General features: G+C 39.5%; 1 pseudogene; it reads right to left on the reverse strand.

The window, feature by feature from the left end:
- Positions 1-2,369: 2,369 nt before the first annotated feature.
- Positions 2,370-19,407, reverse strand: part of LOC121071311 — a 35,481-nt pseudogene continuing 18,443 nt past the window's right edge.

Here is a 19,407-nt window from a genome sequence, read left to right on the forward strand (position 1 = left end):
GGCTCCTGTGACTGACCCAATAAACCCCGTCAGCCAGAGGCACAACTCAGCACTGCCTACCCACTGCCTTCTGCAACACCAGTGGCAGGGCTCCTGGGCTCCCTCAAACCCACCACTGCAGTGGGACACCTGTGGTGGCCTCTGCTAACACCCAGCAAACCCCTATGTTATGAGCAGGGCTCCCAGCTCACTGGAAAGGGATTAAAAGGAGCATCAAAGGCTGTTGTATCTTCAGCAGGTTACAGCAGAGAAAAATCACTGGGGTAAGGGAATCCTTTGGCATCCCTGTTCTCCTGGTGTATTACCTATGAGCAAAAAGTTAGCTATTTCCTGAGCATTCCTGGGCTTACTTGTTAAATATTGTTACTAGCCAACACAATTCCTCTGCACATTCCCACACTGTCCATTCCCATGCAAATATCACCAGTCATCACAGTCACCTCGGTAGAATAAATTTTTGCTATAGGCTATGTTGTTTCACAACACGGTGAAGGATTGTGTCTACCTACCTGGCGTGTTTCCTCTCTATGCCAGTTGCAATTACGTAGCTCGATGAAATGCATTTTTCATTAGATCATAGAAAACCCTTGGCAACATCAGCATCTTTCAGCCACAGTTAAAGTTAATACCCTATTATGACACCTCCCTGGAGAGCTAAGCTATAAACCAGGACTGGGGCTCTGAATATGTCGCTTCCACGGTGCCAATGGCCAAAAAACTCTCAGAGGCCCTGACAGCAGGGCTCTGCCATCCCACTTTCCCCCAGAAAATGAGGCACACCAAATAGGAGAAGCCTGGTGTAGCACCGTGTAGTCCTAAAACCACTGGAGTGTCCAGCAGAAAGCACGTCAGCTGAGGTGACACAAGACTGGAGCTGCCTGGTAGGACATTTGGGGAAGGTGCAATCACTCCTCCATTTTTACAAATAGCATTTGCAGTTCCACATCAGAGACAGCTCTTGCAGGAGGGAGGGACATGGCTCTCTTTGTACTCCTGCATTCGTCTCTGAGACATTCCGTTGCTCACAATGCTCACGGCAAGTATTTGGGACACTCTGATGCTCTTTGCTAAAAACAATTTTGCTTTCCTGGAACAAGGAACTCATTGTGAACCTGAAGCATATTACTAAAACGCCTGAATATGTGGAGCAAGGCAGAATTTTTGTTTTGCAAACAAGCCTTTATTGTCCATATTGTATACACAATGTTTTTGCATGTAACTAACATTTCCTAAGAGCTGGAGGTGACATGAGTTTATGGCCAAAACTTGTGTTTATTTTTTTCACACCAGGGACTTCAGGTTCCAATGGAGGCAATTCCCAGGGTTATATGCAGAGCATATAGCACCATATTTCAGATTATGACTCATGAAACTAGAATAGAAAAAAAACCTGGCATAAGTTTATATTAGTTCAAAACTTGAAGGGTTTTAAATATTCATATTTACACTCTGATTTATAGGCTTGCAATATCACACTACAGATGCACAAAAAAATAGTTTTTTTTGACATCCTAAATGAGAAAAGCATTGGAAAAAGTCATTTTTGAACCCATTTTTAAAGATAAGTTTGACTTAATAAGTTTCCTTGCCAAAATGGGAATCCTCAGAGAGTCGTTTTGCACCAAGCCAAACACCTTATTTGATTATAAATGAAGCTTGTTATTTTCAGGTTGGGTACCTTGGGCTTACGAGGTAGGCAATCTATTAAAAAGAACTTCTGTTTCAAAACAGAGATGTTATGGAAAATATTAATATGAAATGTTTCAGCTTACCCAAGCATTTTTCCCTGGTTTATTTCAGCCTCAGATTATGACATCTAGTAACTTGTTTAGATAGATTTTCTGATAGATTTTGTCACTGAATACACTTTTTTCCCCAGTTCCCCAGATTTTCTCAGTTGTCATCAAGACACAGAATTTATTAATAAAAATGTATATTTTCAATTTGACTTACTCCTGGAATGCAATGGTTGTTATAGATTTACAATTTTTACAGCTCATCCTCAGCACTTTCAAGAGTTCAGAAAAGACACTTTCCATAAAAGGGAATATGAAGAAAGGTATGTCCCAAACTGTTTAAACAAATTCCACTGAGTTACATAACAAAGTTTTTTTATGCTCTAGTGGAAGTTAAATATATTCATCTCAAGCACACATTTCTTCTTCATTTAAGAAAAGAAGTTCAATATGAGAACTAACTCAATTGGGAAAAAAATCCCATTTTTTTTTATTTTGAAAGATTCAAAATAAAATTTTGACTTTTTTTATCTCAACACAATCAAAACTGACATAAATTCAAAGGAACTTCTGATGTGTCCAAATGATATCTTGCAATGAAGAAAAAAAAAAGAAAAAAAAAGAAAAAAAAAAAAAAAAAAAGGAAAAAAAGAAAAAAAAAATTCCTACAGTACTTCCTCCTAGACTGCTCCATCCAGTCTATGTGTGGTGCATTCACAGCCCAAGATTGCTCTGGAGATGGATGTGATTCACAGGGCTGGCCGTGTGCACACACTTGTCCCTATTACATTTCCAACCTCTTTAGCTGCTCTTCAGTACACTTGCAAAATAGAGTCAACTCAGGGATCTGATTCCAGCATCCAGTCGTGCCTCAGGTTTTCTTCATTTTTCCAGGTTTGGATGCATGTTGTGTTCCATGAAGAAAAGTTGTAGGGAGCAGACATTCATACCCATACCCCCTTCTTGTGGCCTGTCAGTTTGTTAGTTGGGTTGTATTACTGTAGCACTTTGGTGTTAGAAAATGTTTTTCTTATATGTCATATAATAAATTAGGCTTAAAATAAGACTATTTTTAAAAATATAACAAGGATTTTAGGTAAAGAGTGTTCTACAGACAACCTTAATTTAGGGAACAAAACATATGTAAAGATTTTCCAGGCAACGTCTTTGCCTAAAGAAGCCACTTCATGGGAATGAAAATAAAATAAAATAAACACTAAGCCACCTGGGGTAGTTTCTTTCTGTAGCACAGAATGGCCAGTGTTCAAAAAGCCACGTTCTTGTGTGCTAGAGCATGTAAAACTCCTCCAAGAAGACATAGGCAATCAGATGTGTGATTAGCACATGTTTTGCCTTCTTTGCATTGCTGTTTGCAAGGCCTGCATAATCATCTGTGAGTTATTCAGGATATTGTATTCACTGAGGTTCAGCAGCCGGCGGTAATTCTCATCAGTATATCTGACCGAGAACATGCAGTAGGGGGAACAGCGACTGGTCAGATCGAGTTGTCCTCCCTCCATCTCTGAGCAACAGCGCTTGACACCTGGAGAAAAACAGAAGTTGTTGCTGTAGCACGGTGTGCATCTCTGTCAATGACAAGCTGTCCACAGCAGCCGCAAGAGGGGGGCTTTCCTCCAGGAGAGAAGTCACTGGGTTTAAATGCTCCAATAATTCAGTCATTTAAGGCCACTCCTGGTTGAAGGCACATTGTGTGCATGAAGCAATGAGGGCAGAAGGGAAAAGTGAGGGATAACATTGGGAAGAGACTGATCTTGACATTGCAGGATTTGAACCTGAAAGCCAGGTTCTTGCTGCCCCACCATTCACACGTGACAATGTGCATCCTCAAATGTAGAATTAAATCCCTGGACAACACAGAACAAATGCAGGGGGATATACTTCTCCCATGATTTTTTCTTATAACTAGCTAGCAACACTTTATGTTACAAATGGGAGTGACATGAAGGTAAAAACCATGCAGAAGACAAGGGCTGTGTCTAACCTTTTAGGGCCACAAAGATGACATGAATGACATAGCAACTTTGACTGGAATGGAGAAAGAAAATCTAATTAGCTAAAGCACTCCCTGATGAAACCAGCCAGCAAAGACAGCCAGCAGCAGGGAAATAAGGCTCTTTCTGAATCAAGGAAGTGGGTAGTGTTGTCTTTTATTTGATATTTTGCCACCACTTTTAACTTACCAGGTGCTTTGTACTCTCGGAAAGTATCATTCACAAGTGGAAGAAAAATCACAATGGGACATCCTGGCGAATCTGAATCTTGGAAGATGTAGCACTCCTTTAGATTTTTCTTATCTTCATCACTCAAAGAAATTTTGGGGAATGGGATTTTCTGCTCCGAGTAGTATTTGCACGCCTTATCTAGAGACTAGAGTACCACAGATATGATCAGCATTAAAATTCAGCTTGGCTGTCCTAAAGTCCCAAACTGGTTATCAACCATTAAGGTTTAGAGATTTAAATCCATAGAGTGGGTTCCTTCTTATGAAGGGTTGCTATACACAGAAATACCACATACTGTAACCAAAATACTAATCACAAGCTGTAAACACAATTTCAGAGTTAGCGAATTCATGCAGGATGCTGCTTTGTAAAAACATAAGCAGTTAGAAGCTTAGGGTAAATCATGTAGTGTTAGCAAGTGAAACAGCCCATTGCATAGAATTAATCAGAAAAATAAACCACAGCAGAAAACATTTAAGGTATCTTACTACATGCTTAGAAGCCAGGAGTAATAAAGATTGAATGTGCAATTATATCAGTGTCTGTGCAGGCATTATAGCAGTGTTCCTTTAGATTAGTGTTTTACTGAGAAATTCTGAAGTACTAGGCTATAATGTGCCTTTTCAGCTCAGCAGGCCAAGATGCTTATTACTAAATTTCTAACTAAACTCAGTTACTGAGGTGTAAAGACCCAAACTCTTTCTGGAAGGCTTTTTAGACAGCCAGTTAGTTTTACCTCTATGAAACTGGAATTTCTGCAGGAAGATGCTTGTAAGTGAATTTTCCTAGTAGCATCTTATTTCCCAGCCCAGAAATAACATCTGCCCTTGACTATCCACTTAGCCCCTTTTGTATTCTATTTTAAGTTAAAAGAAATCGCTCCTTATTTTTACGCATATTCCTGTGCAGGATCTGGAAATCTGCCCAATACAGCATAAATCTTTAGAGGCTCTTCCCATCATTCTGGAAGAGACTGTGCTGATGTCCTCTTGAATAATTGAGTACGTTCATAAGTCAGCGAGGGAGATTCCAGGAGAAGCAGGAACAAATAGGAAAGATAATTATTACAGTCAAAAACATAACCCTGACAGAACAGTTCCATCAGAAAGTCCTCCTCTGGTGTTTCTAAGCCATGGGTGCTAATAGCAAGATAATCTGAAGGGGGATGTATTCAAAGGAATGACTCACATCAAAGATTCTGAAATGAGGATTTAGACAATTTAGCAGATTGATTTCCCCTTCCCTTGAAGAAGAAATCAATAACCTCCTCTAGCATTTGAAGAAGGGGATACAGTAATTAAAAACTGAGCAACTGAAATAACTAGTAGTTCTAGGTGCTACAGGAAAGCAAAAAGAGAGACAACACACTGTAACAAGATCCTCCTCACCGATGTATGTGATCCAGTAGTATAACTTAAATATATGATGACATCCACTTCCCTCTGTGGCCTTAAAAGTGGTGGACTGCTGGTGTTGATGAAAAATCCAGCATCTATCATACCCAGGTGATTGGGATTTTGCATCAGCTGGTTGGGACGTGAGTCTAACACGGTGTCTAAAAGGAAAATAAGAAATGATATGTTGGTATTTTGACGGAGAAAAAATGCAAGGTGGATCTGACCATCTCACAGACCTGGTTTAATTTCATTGTCATAATACAGGAATGTCATATAGGCATGGGAGGGACTTCAAAACACCACCCAAATTACTGTTCTTAAAATCTTCTGTATTGAGCTTCCAACCAAGCTATTCCAGTAATTTGCCATACTCATTAGCATCCACAAACTATATCTAATCTTTATACTAAATCTTTCTAGCTTCATTTCAAACATTGTTTCATGTTTTATCCATCACTGATGAAGTACAAAATATCCTTGTTCTTTTTTACATATAGGTTTATGCTTCCCCCTGTTCCACTGTCCTTTGGACTACAAAGCCTCACTCCTTTCAAGCTTTCTCTCCTACATCATATATTCTGTGATATTCCAGTTGCACCTGAAGATAGAGGCACAGCCTTGCTGAATTAAGATGTCTCCCATGTTCTCTTTGCTCTTTTCTACCTTAAATTTGGTTCTGTCAGCAGCAAGTCTGCCCACTCAGTCTGGGCCACAGACATCTCAGCTAAACCGCATAAACACACTTATATTTAAAAACAGACTTAAATATCTATCTGGCAACTCTTAGTCTTTTCTCTCCATTCAGAAAACAAACAAAAAAAACAACAACAAAAAAAAACAAGCACTTTTGAAAGAGAGTTGGTTTTTTTTTTTTTTTTCCCCTCTCAAGTCTGATAGGTTTATTTTCCTAAATTCCACCCCAAAAATCATCTGGATTTTGATACCTCTTAAATATGCGTTCCTATTACCTTTCCATCGGCAGAAGTGCTCATTCTCAAGGTAGTTGTTATGCAGCTGATAGCCCCTCAGGAAATTGTGATGCTGGGCAACTGAGAAGCGGTCGGTTAAAGCACCCCGAAGAGCACTGGACAGGGGCCCAGGAGGAGTGTACATGCGAGTCCTTAGTTCATGGGGCCTCGTAGGCAATACTGGGTCTTCATCTAGAGCAGGAGAGAAACATTGATGAATGATTAAATCATTCATTTTCACCTCTGGTTGGCCTGGTGTGTAATAGATCTCAGAGTTTCTTCTGAGATGGCTCACTAACACAAAACTATTCTGGAGCAGAAGAGTGGCTGCTGGACAAAGCACTGCAGATGGTCTTGAATTTTGGGCTAAAGACAATTAATCAAAAGCCGTCTTTAGTTCTGGAAAACAGACACTTTAAGGGAACTAAGCAATTCAGAGAATTTCCAGTCAGAAGGAAGGTTGCACATCCACATGGGAAGGTACCTTGAAACAGAGGCAAGCATGGAGAAATTGGGGCTTAAGCATATACCCCACTCACTCAGAAGGGCAACAAAAGGGCACCACAGGGTCTATATCAACAGTGGACAGCTTCTACCTGATAATCACCCACAGCTACATGAGAATATGCTTAACCAGGAGAATAAAAGCATTTCAGGAAAGCCTAAGAAATACATTCATATTTAGAAACTACAGGAAGTTTCCAAGGTGTCTACATGGGAGCATGTGGGTGAAAAGCAGAAATGGCACTAGGTGTGGTTTCTCGAAATCACAGCCTGCTTTGCCAGACCAGTTGGCTGACAGTGCAGCAGGAGAGACTCGGCAGTTTTTCCTCACTGCACAGATATATTTCTTTGTTTTCAGGATGTCTGTAATTATAGCTGCCATCATGTTAAATGATTTAGCAATAAAACCATGGTTTCTGTATTGCTTCAGAAAATACCCTCTGGGCCTCGTTTATCTTTGTTCTACGATGAATCCTGCAATAATGCAATAATTACTGTACTGAGTAATATAATCTAAATTCAGGAAATATTGATTAGCCAATTGATATTCAGGCTTATTCCCTGCACAGGCAGTAAAATAACTTTATTCTTTGCCACCGATTCTTGGTTCTGTATGGCTGAGTGAGAATGGGAAATGCCAAAACATTTCCTGTGAAATGTGTAACCCCTGTAAAGCTTCCTCTTAAAAACAGAGACTTTCAGTCGGTAGCATTTTCATAAGTCTAATAATTACAGCATTTCCCTGATTACTCTCTTCCTTTTAGGCTTTACGATGTGAGGGGAAGTTGCTTTCTTGTAGTAGGATCCAGTTTGCTGGCTTCAAACTAGGTGAAAGGATGATGTCAAAAGACATCAAAAAGACTAAGTCACCACAAATGGAAGGTCTAAAAATTTCTCACCGACTTCGTCTATTCTGTCCTGGGTCCATCTCTTCCAGAAGTCTTCTGAACTGTGGGACAGTCCCCAGATTTGTAATAGGTTCACAGAAAATATACTGCTCCACATACCTGTAAAGGGAATTACTGAACATAAGGATACAATTTAAGAAGAAACTGCCTTTTTCCTTCTCTTTTGATCTTCTGAATTCCTTTTTTTTTTTTTTTTTTTTTGCCATAATTCAAATATTTCTAAACTTTTGGGCTGTTAAATTTATCTAAATTTTCTATTGCATCATCTCTAACTGAAGACCTCAGTTCATAGCTGTCAGTTCTGTGCCTCATCTACTGCATGGCTCTGCTGCACAGTAAAGGAAGATGACAGTGGGAGAGAGGCAAAGGAGCAAAACCCACTCATTCAAGGAGCAAAATAAGAACTTGGGTAATGCATACATACACAGTATTTAGCAAATGAATTTCCCAGTAGTGGCCCAGGTAAAAAGGGCCAACCTGAGAGGTAGTATTACAACAATAACCCCTGGGGCTGCTGGCTATTTAATACGACATCATGTGTACTGAAACTGAGGAGCTTATAAGCAGCAAGAGTGTAAGAAGAGATGACTGAAACCAAACTCGCACTGCTCTGTGTTCATCTGTTGGTTTGTTTGTGATTCTGACTACTCCAGCCTAATTCCTTAGTAAAGGAACTTTATTGCTTTTTCATACAACCCATCAGTACAACTCAGGCATTGATGAAAGGGATTCAGACACCTTTTGCTTCTGGTTTCATTTTTAACCCCAGACACCTTGCATCTTTAGTAGATTGGATTCCCTACATCGGACTGAAGTTATACTTCACAGTGGAAGCACAGCTGCGTGTTTCCTGCAGCGTCAAAATGTTCACAAATTGGAGTGCATTCAGAGAGGAATCAGAAGAGTAGAGAAAGAAGTGGGAAACATTCCTTACGATGGAAGAATTAAGGGCTTCATCTATCCCATCTATAAGATAATGTTTAAAAGATTAAGCATACCTTGACAGTGATAAGAAACTTAAAAAGGATGAGAGATCTTCTACTGTAGTCTTTTGGATAAACTACAATACACCCCCATCTCCCAGCAGGTGATAGCACAGCAGCAGTTTTTGCACGTTTGACCAGAAATGTCCACAATCTGGTTAACAGCATTGGACACACTCCTCCCCATCTTCAATTTCCATCCCCCAAGTGCCTCTGTGCCAGGGCAATGCAATATATCACCTTGAAGATAGCAGATCCGGGATTCAGGGAGTTTTTTTAACATGCGTCCCATGAAGAACTCACTTCCAAAATTCTCTGCAGGGATGAACGCACCGTACTTCAGCAACCCCACCTCGTAGGGGGTGAATTCTACCCACTCTGCAATACAGCCACAAAGGGACAATGTGAGCTCTTCCAGGCTCTCTGCTTGGTATGAAGCTGCTAGGGCAAAACCCAGCCTGAATTCTGTTTGCTCTGCTGTCTTCGCAAAGCCTTGCTTATGAACAACCGCCTTCCAAACCAGGCAGCTGAGCTCAGACATGGTGGCAATGGGGTTTCCTCAGTCACAAGGAGGTAGGAGTGGTCTGGCCAGTGATGGTGGTGCCAGTGGGACAGGGCACATATGGGGCACATGGCAAGACTTAAGCTCTGAAACACCTCACGTGCTTGCACCAATCCAGGTTTCACTATGCCCTTGCATATACCACTTCTAGGTGAAAGTACCTCCACAGTTACCAAGACAGTTAACAGAATAGGATGCATTTCTTTCCCTTGAATAATTCAGGTATGTACTAAGACAGGTGCCCAGCTCTTCAAGAATGATTTTAAGTGACCAGTTATGCTCTTTATGTATTGTAGTAAGGAAGACAGAACTAGTCACTGACTTTCTCAGATGTCCCCTACAAGTAAGGTGCTATTGTCTGATATAACTGCAGTGTGAGAAAAGTCTGGGACAGAAAGATCATAGGCCATAATTTCCTTTTTCTTCAGAAGTGAGTCTTTTTTTCACCTTAAACATGAAAATTTAACCTGATTTTCTTCTCGTCTTCTCCTTCTCAAACAAACAAACAAAAAAAAAAAAACAACAACCCAACAAACAAACAAAAAAAACAACCCAACAAACAAACAAACAAACAAAAACATAAAAACAAGCAAAGAAAAAGATTCAGTTGGGAGTAGATCAGCTGCTTTCCCAATCTTTGTCATAACTATCTGGTCTTTCTTCATATTTAAAATATCACTGGACATTGGCAAACAGACCGGGGCTGTTGTCTCTAGGTGCTACCAAGCAGAGAAGAGCAAATCAAATCATAGGAATCATGTTGCCAGTTTTAACCCCGTGGGATCCGAAACATCATCCTTACCTTTGAAATCCTGAGTGCTGTAGTTGTCCCGGACGCAGACTGACACATAGATGGGCAGTGGGTTCTGGCCATCACACAGTGCTTCTCTCTGCTCTGAAAGTTTGTGGGGGTCTTTCTGGTTTTGAAGAAAAATGGTTTTGTGAGGAGAGGTGGAAACAATACATCTCAAAATCTTTTTGTATGTGTAATCTGCACTTCAGGCAGGCTGCCTGAGATCACCTCCGATTTGATTTCAGCACCATTCAGAGTCTAATGGCACTTTCCAAATGGCTGCATTCACAACCTAATTTATTGATATATAGGATGCATTTCTCCTTAGGCAGACTATTGAAGAAAATAAAAAAGTTTGAGCATTTGTTGACATGGACAACTCCACTCTGTTTTGAGGTATGTCCTCTGAACTGACAGGCTAATTTTCTCTCTATTTATTAAAGGCAAAAATAAAATAAATAAAATAAAATAAAATAAAATAAAATAAATAAATAAAATAAAATAAAATAAAATAAAATAAAATAAAATAAAACAAAACAAAATGTTGTTCTCTAAGAAAAGGGATAGACATCATACCCCATCATTTAGTAAGTATTCAATCATGAGTCCCCAAAGATCTATAAATGATGTCCTGTATCCTTCTTCTTTCCGCTGACATAGCTGCTTATTGTAATACTTCATGCGATCCATAGAAAAGCAGCCCATCTTGCATTTGGTTGCTTGTTTCTGTGCTTCAACAATATGCGAGTCAAGGTCCTTCTGTGACCAGTAGGCATCTCTGTATAAATTGGCCATAGTCCTGGAGAAAGACAACACAGAAAACAAAAACTAAAAGAAGAAAAAGAAGAATTCAATTTTTTTGCTTTTAGAGACAGAGATCTACATTTAGGTATTCATTTATGTTCATACAGCTTTATTTTTGCTGTTCCATTCAGCAGAATGAACTCTTCAGATTTTCTATGATTGTTTTAGAGATGGCCCTGAAAGATATAGCACACACTTATTAATGTTCTTGAATTTTTTAAAGACAAATTTGGCAGCACCATTAGCAATACAATTGCCAGATGTAAACATGAAGCATAAATTAAGCAGAAAATTATAATTATTTTGCTTGTTTTCAAGAATCATAAATCAGTTCACACCAGCAGCTGTCTCTTGTTCCTGTATCATCTGAGGGCCTAAAAATTGTTTTAAAATGAGAAAAGACTGAACCATTATTTTTATTTTGGAGGAGGTACTGATTTTCTGTAGCAGACTCCTTGGCAGTTTCCAGCAACCCTATGATGGTAGGTCCCTGCAGGAGCATCACCCCCAAAAAGCTTGGTCCAGTGTCCTGCACAAGCTGTCCTTACCACGTGGTGCCAGACAGCCCACTGATGTATGTTACACAGTCCAGGAGATTTAATTTCTTGAGTCCCATGAGACTGCCGTATAGTCCTGTCATTGACTTCAGCCCACCACCTGTCGTGATGATAGCTACAACAGGGACCTGTTGGACGGAGAAAGATGGGACATTTACACTGATGGCACTCAATGGACTGACATGGGGTCCAGCCACTGAATCCAGCCTGGGTCCTGATCTCACGGCGCAGGTCCCTTTCAGGAAGGAAAGGATCCAAAATGGCAATGACTACTACTGCTGCTTCCCTTTGGATAAACATGGGATTAGAGATTAACCCAAACCTGGGTTCTTGCCCACCTCTAGTTTAGGGAAAGCGAGGACCCAGGGGAACAAGAGAAACCCTTCTGTGGAGGCAACAATATATTTTCTCTATATTTCCCATTCCTTTGCCACTTTGTTCTGTATCTTGCACCTACTACTGCTGTTCAAAAATTCACATGCCACCCCACCAAGAAATACACCCAGTTCACACAGTGTTGCTAAACTACCTTCATCAATGTTGTTACTCATCAGTATCATGAAGTTCCTTTAAAATACAGGATATTTACTTTGAGGAATTTAAAAATTGCAAGAAAAGATATTATAAAATGCATTCAATGGAAATGCTTATCCTAAGCTCTCACAAAATGATGAAATTTGAACAATGGAAGAAATCTTTGCTATGCGATGTATTTAACACGCACATAGTATTTCTGAACCAAGGCAGCTATAGAATAGGATGGAAGGGATGAACACAACCCGCAGATCTGTCAAATTTCAAATTTGGGGAGTCTATAGGATACAACTACTGCAACTAGTGTTTCTCAAAATAACAGAACTTGGCAGCAAAAGCAAAAGATGCATGCACTAGCTGGTCCCTACACAACAGACACATGCAGCCCGTTTTGCTGACCACTTATCTAGAAGGGAACACAAAGGCACTAGCAATGCAAGATCCTCCTCCTGGCCCCCCCACCCACGTACTTCATGATCCTGCAGATCCTGTTGTAGGTGAAAAACATTTTCATGGCACTTGCTACATATTTCTTCCTTTTGCACAGAAAAGCCATCTCGTCTGAACATAAGTCAAACCCAAAACGCATGTCCAGGTCTTGGCGGCATGAGCAATTACTAAGGTAAAAACAGACATATGTTTTACATATTAACACACACATACCAATCTTAGGACTTAGACCAAAGACTCTCTACAGCGCCCTTCCCTTTACACAGGGTTATTCAATGTGACAGGAGAAAGAGGATATTCTCACTATTTTAAAAGTAAGAAAACATATTTCAATTAGTAAGCTTAACCAGTAGCATTATATCCCATTAGTAATAACTAATGAAGAAACAAGGTACAGCAATTTAAAATGAAACCAAATGTTTAATGAATATTTTAAAACTAAAAGGACCACAATTTCAAAAATCTGTGCAAATGTTCCAAAGTGAGTGTACTGATATCCACTTTTATGGGCAATTCCAACATATGTTTTCTCATTCCGAATCTAAAATAAAGACAAATTTTCAAATGTTGGCATTTCCAACTTGGAGGAAATGTCCTATTTTGAGCAACTCAAGTGGGAATGCATCCCCCTCTAGCGGTGAACATAGCTGCAGAAAAAAAAACATCTCTATCTCTGAGGTGCAGATGGCCAGGTAACCCTGCCCTGTCATCTCTGGAAGGATGACCTCGGTGACATCCAGCCACTGGATGGATGAAGATTTGTCACCGAATTTAGTGGGGCAGGATCTCAACCCTGCTGTTCTGATCTGTCTGCACTTGCACAAGGTGTCTCACAGGTCAGTGCTGCCACCTGTATTTCATGGCAAGCTTTACTCAAAAATCAGAAAGCACAATATTCTCCTGATGAAGGCTTTATTAGCATCAAATCTGAACTTTAATAAGTCATTCCTAATAACTCACTGTTTTAATATATTCCCCTGTGCATTTGTGCTCTTGTGCTCACTAACCTGACTCCTGTCCTACAAGACTTCACCAATGGGCAAGAGACCTGCCATAGTGTATCAAGGCCAGAGCTACCTATGGACTCTCTGGCTGGCCAGCTAGCCACGGACAGAGACTGTAAAATAACAGGATTTTGATTTTACTTTCAGTGAAAGAACTTTTCTCTTCTACTAAGTCCATAATTTAACTGAAACTAGCAATGAAATTTATTTATGAGATTTTTCCTCCATCAGATTTAGATAAAATCAGCCAGATGATTACAACTATATTTGTAAGTTGAGCACACACAAAGAGAACTGAGTTAGGTGGAGCTGCAAAAGTTTGTTTCTATTGGATATCAGGATATAAACAAAACACTTTTAAAGTTGTCAGAATGTGAAATAAATAGATGGATTTTTTTTCCTGTCCTGGAATAACACCGTTTTTCTTGTTGTCATTGACTATTTGCCTTTCTGGATGAAATGATAGGAAATTCTTTTTGAATTCAAAATTAAATTATTTTTCTCTTTTATTTCATAGGCACAAAATGAAAAGACCAACTTGCCCATTTCTGTGTGTTACATATGGCTAGGATAAAATGAAACATCTTCATGTTTACTGCTGGGTATTAATGAGCATGTCTATAGAAGTCAAATCACTAGCCTTATTGTTTACCTTAGTTTCTGCTCAATATACAGAATAGCTGGACTTTACAGAATACAAGGTTCATTGTTACTGAATATTGACAATTAGGAAAAGAATGTTCATAATTTATCGTTATTCATAATTCTGATCAAGTTTAAATTTTGCTCCTCTCCATTCTGGTTTGTGTTTGTTTATTGAACTTTGTTCTTTTTTTGAATTTCGGAGACGGAAATTGATCAAAACAATCTGTGGTCAGAGACTAAGTAATAATGCTCAAATAAATACACGTTAATCAACATTTATTTATGAAAGTCAAAGCCTCCTAAGACTAATTATATATAATATACTGCACGTGCATTTTATGTTTCTTAAAAGTACATTCTAGTTTTCACACTGAGGATGTCTGCTTGTGTCTTTTCCATGTGGTTAAAACAAAGTGAAAATCAACAGCTCAAACCTTTAGGAACAGAAGATCCCTTACCATCTTTCTGCTTTCACATTCAAATCAAATCTTTTCTCCTGAAAAACAAGAATATAAACAGCACATTTTTATTTATTTTTCCTTTTACTTTTTCTCCTTTCTCTCCTGGGGTCAGAGCTTGATTTAGACCCCAGCAATGTCTGGCAATTATAAAGTTATATGTCTAAGATCTCTGCATATATTCCCATACTCATTCATTTATCCTCAGTGGAACATTCTTACCCACAGATCCCAAATGCTTCCAGGCCACAAAAACCATTAAAAATCTTGGTGCAAAGGATCATGATGCTCATGTAGTAGGTCCCATTTCCTGTGTTATTCAAGAGCTTTTTGCAGCATCCTGAAATACCACTGTTGTGTGCTTCCCATTCTTTATGCTGTAACAAACAGCAGATCTTTGACATCCTGCCTAGTCCTGCAGTGAAGAGACTGCAGTTCTGTACTCACTACTACTGCCAAGATTTCACCCTGCTTTAAAATCCTTATTACAACCTTTATACTGTTGATTAACTGACAAAAGGTGTTCCATTCTGAGGGGATGGTTTTTATGGCCCTGAAATCTGATGTTCTACTTCTTCACAGCCTAACAATTAGTATTTGGATGAGAGTTTCCCACATAATCTGGATATATGTAGGTGTTTCTTAGCGGAAACACATTATTTTATAAGAAAGGATCTATTTCTTATTCTATTTCTTAATATTTTCTTCTGTTAATTTCAGTCAAAATTATACACATTTATTTTGAGCAATATTCTTATTACATTATTTTAAATTCTGATACTATATGTAATGTTTTTTTTATACTTTTTATATACAGTCCTTTGAAGTACATGGTCTACTGAAGGCATATTTATAGACTATTTCCTAGTTTGTGTCCAAGGGGCAAATTTTTATTTGGACACTAAGCAAAAGCATGAGTCTTTGGGTAAACAGGGAGAAATCCTGTGAAGTGAAGGAATCATCATATTTTCTGGCATTCTTGCAGGTTGCTGTATCTGCTGCTAATGGCATGTAATGGAGACTAAAGGACAGACAACCTGCTTCCATGGAGAAAACAACCAGAGAAACAGAGCTCCTGTTTGTTCAAGGTCTGAGAAAAATTCAGAATATTTCTAACCTTCTAAGCAGATATCTACAGGGACTCCAGTGGAACAGTATTATGGGGGCTCACAGAAAGAATGATTTCTACTTGAGTGACCTTTTGTTCCTGGAAGTGATGCTCACCTCTGCAATTGTCGTTTTCCTTCCCATAGGCAGCGAATTGAGCATCAGCACTGGGGAGCCTGTTTCTGTACTGAACCTACAGGTCCACTGGGAAAACAACATGCTTTAGGACCAAAATAGTCATTGGTTTACCCTCTTTGCCTCCTCCCACCTCCTAAAGTGTGACTCATGGCCAGTTCAATACTAAGGCCATTTGCAACATACAGGGTGGTAGCGCCTCTTCTTTGGCAACATGACATCCAGCGTTGGCTCTGCATACTTGATGTAGTGGAACTTGGTGGGACCTGATGGGCTGACCACTCCGTCGGGGCCCAGTATGATATCCTGTGTCCCTTCAAAGGAACCTTTCACAGTAAGGGAAAGCTCTTTCTCTAAAAAAGCAAACAAAGCACATGACAAACATCAGTATGATTTAACTGGTAAATTGTTCTGTCTTGATTAAAGGCAGACAGCAGAGGTGTAGAGATTGGACCACAGCTTTGTCTAATGGAAAACATTCTGAAAGGAGTGCAAAAAGTGCTGGGACTATTTTCTTAAAAAGAGGACTCTGAATATTCTTCCTGGTAGGTACAACTGGGATATCAACTTTGTCAGTTCTAATAGGCCTTATCGGCATATACCTAAGGGAGTATGAGATGCAGTCACTGAGGATTATAACAACCTAATGGATTTGCCTGGTGTTAATCACACTGAATAATGCAAATACGATTTGTTTCATCATTTATTATAGGACAGAGGCATCCTCTCATCAGCAGGCATGTGGTTATTGTTAAATAGATACTAAAGTAATAACCTTACTTGATTTTTTCTGCTCCTTCTCATTCACTTCAACTTCCAAGCAACAAAGTTCACGACACTGTAAAAGACAGAGAATAAGCGAGAAAGATCATCCGTTACTGAGAGCTATAAATCAGTTGGCTTTTGGGAAAGTCTAATTGCCTGAAGTGTCTAATCACCTGTCTTTTCTGGACTTCTGTCTAGTAGCCACTAAAAAGAGGGAAAAGCTTTGAAGAGACTTGTAGAGCATCCTCTAGTGAAAATGATTTGGCACAATAAGAGGAAGGTATCAAAGAAGAAAATCTGGAGCATTTTCAAGATACTAGCACGTATACAAAAGATCACATGGGGAAAACCATAAATAAAAGATGTGGTGCTGAGAGATCTAGAGTCAGTAACAGAAAACATTTTCTGAAAAAAGCATTGCTATTAATGGTGTGGATTTTTTGTTTGTTTGGTTGGTTGTTGTTGTTTTTGTTTGTTCTGTTTTATGACATTCGCTTCTCTTTCACACAATCTAGTTATGCTAAGTAAATTATTTAGTGCTGAGCTTACCCGCCAGGCATGACTCATCTCCCATGGGGAAAAGAGCTGGTTAGGTTATCAGCAAGTGGCTTCACAGTCATATGACTGTGCTTTGATAAAGAGCCGTACATTTTTGAAGCAGTACTCATACCAGAGGAAGGGCAGAGAGGGATCTTGAAATACAGGACAAACAGAAAACAATAGGATACAAGTGAAAGAGAAAGAATTGGCATACTGGGTATCTTATAGTCCACAGTTTCTCTAAACCCCACCTTTCCTTACCCTTTGTATTAAGGAAACAGTTACAGAAAAATTCTTAGGAAAAAGACATACCACTAGGACTCCATTGGTAGCAATGATTTCATGAGGACCAGACCTTGGATAAGAAAAAGAAAAACATGGATTTTTAGATCAAACTTATGCCTACTTATCTTTGTCCATGGTGTTGCTCTTTTTCCCCATTTAGAAGGATGACTGCCCGAGGAACCCCAGCAACTACACAAGAAGCTCCTTCCCACACTTGCTTGGACTGAGCACTGCTCTGAAGGGACTTGCCCCAATACCAAAGCTGAGTGATTTGCATCATGGCTACTTTTCTGCAGAGCAATCTCATGAAAAATGAAAATGGAAACTGCAGCTAGGCAGTCAAATTCTTCCTGTAACTAGAATATGGAGTACATATATTTCATCGGTAACATGTTAATACAGCAGCATATCCCTGTAGGGAAGGCCAGCTCTATGTATTTGCTTGTATGCAAATACAATCAAAGGGACAGAGGATATGAATTACAGGAAAAAAAAAATCAGATCATGCTGGAGGAAAAGCTCTGCACTAGAGCATCAAACATTGACACTGTGTTGAGAAGGGAAGAAAGAGAATTTACAGGACCAAAACAGTGCTGCAAGGGAAAAATCAAAGGAGGCTGAGATACAAAGGAAACCTAACCAGAATGGCTCAGCATCAGAAGTCTGTCCAGTGCAGATACAAAAACAGTCATGAAAAGATTGATAGACATGCATGCACACACAAGCTTATGCACACGCTCTTGGAAAGTCTTCTGAAATGTCCCACAAAAGACAGTCTGATGTTGGGGGTGGAAGAGACAATGCTGGGAGATGCATTTTGAAAACAGCTACACACAGAACAAGCTGTCAGGAGGGATCAGCCAGGTGTTTAACTCCAGTGCAGGCTGCAGCAATGAAGAAAAATCTGGCACTTTTTAACAGAAATCCCACAAAGTGAGGCTTCTAGTGCTGTTCTGTGTTTTAGCATTTAATGATTTTTGCATTCTTTAAACAATCAGCCTATCACTTACATGGCTTCCAGTTTGAATTCAACCTCTAGCTCCTCCTTGGCCTGGAAACAAGAACAAGAAATTAAATGAAGTAGCTATGTAATGCTTTCTCCCTTGTCTAAACCTGGGTCTCCAGTACGCAATATTGAAGTATTTGGATACAATATACAGCCTGTGATAAACGTACCTGACTGGAAGGTCTGAAGCAACCATTTCAAACCAGATAGTTTAACAATTCTTTCCTCACCATCTACCTTCTACAAGATATATCAAAACCATCTGTATTTTTATCTCATACTGTGAAGTTGCTCCAGTAAAAGAATTTGCAACTTGTTCTGTTGTCTCAATTCAGCCTTTTTTCCCTACCTGTTCCTGTCACTGTTCTTCCACAATGAACTGTCCTTGCTATTAGCTTGAAAGTTAAGGCACTTTCCACCATCATGTTAACATAGTAAACAGAGACTGGTATTACTGAGTGATTCAGTCACTGTTGTGCAACACACAATAAGGCAGTGTTGATAAGTATGAGCTAGTCGTGAGTGACCTAGTTTAGTTACCAGAAACAATCTGTCCATGGTAGCAAGAAGTTGCAGGATATTTCACCGATCTTATCCATAGATCTCAAAGAGAATCAAGACTCTTTTCTCCCATTTTATGGATGGGTAAATCAGTCATTCACAGCCACAAAACAACACTAATCACAATACACTAGTACTTATCACTGGCTGAGTTAACATTGCAGTGCACAGCAGAGGACATTGCTGGGGTATACACAGGGACACCTTCAGATTTCCTGCCTGGCATGCTTTTGATGTGAAAGGAGATGCAATCAAAGGAGCAGAGGGCAGTGGCTATGAATTACCTGGAAAAAACTTCTTTACAGATTGTTCACTCTGTAGCAGCTGTGCAGCTTTGGTATTGTTCAGAGATTGCTCAGTTAGATCTCTCCCCCACATATCACACTGTTTCAGCTATATGTTCTTTAACCATTTATAAAAATACCACAAGGAGGGGCTCTCCAATCCAGATTTATGACTGCA

Source organism: Cygnus olor, chromosome 5, assembly GCF_009769625.2.
Source record: "Cygnus olor isolate bCygOlo1 chromosome 5, bCygOlo1.pri.v2, whole genome shotgun sequence".
Lineage (NCBI taxonomy): Eukaryota > Metazoa > Chordata > Aves > Anseriformes > Anatidae > Cygnus > Cygnus olor.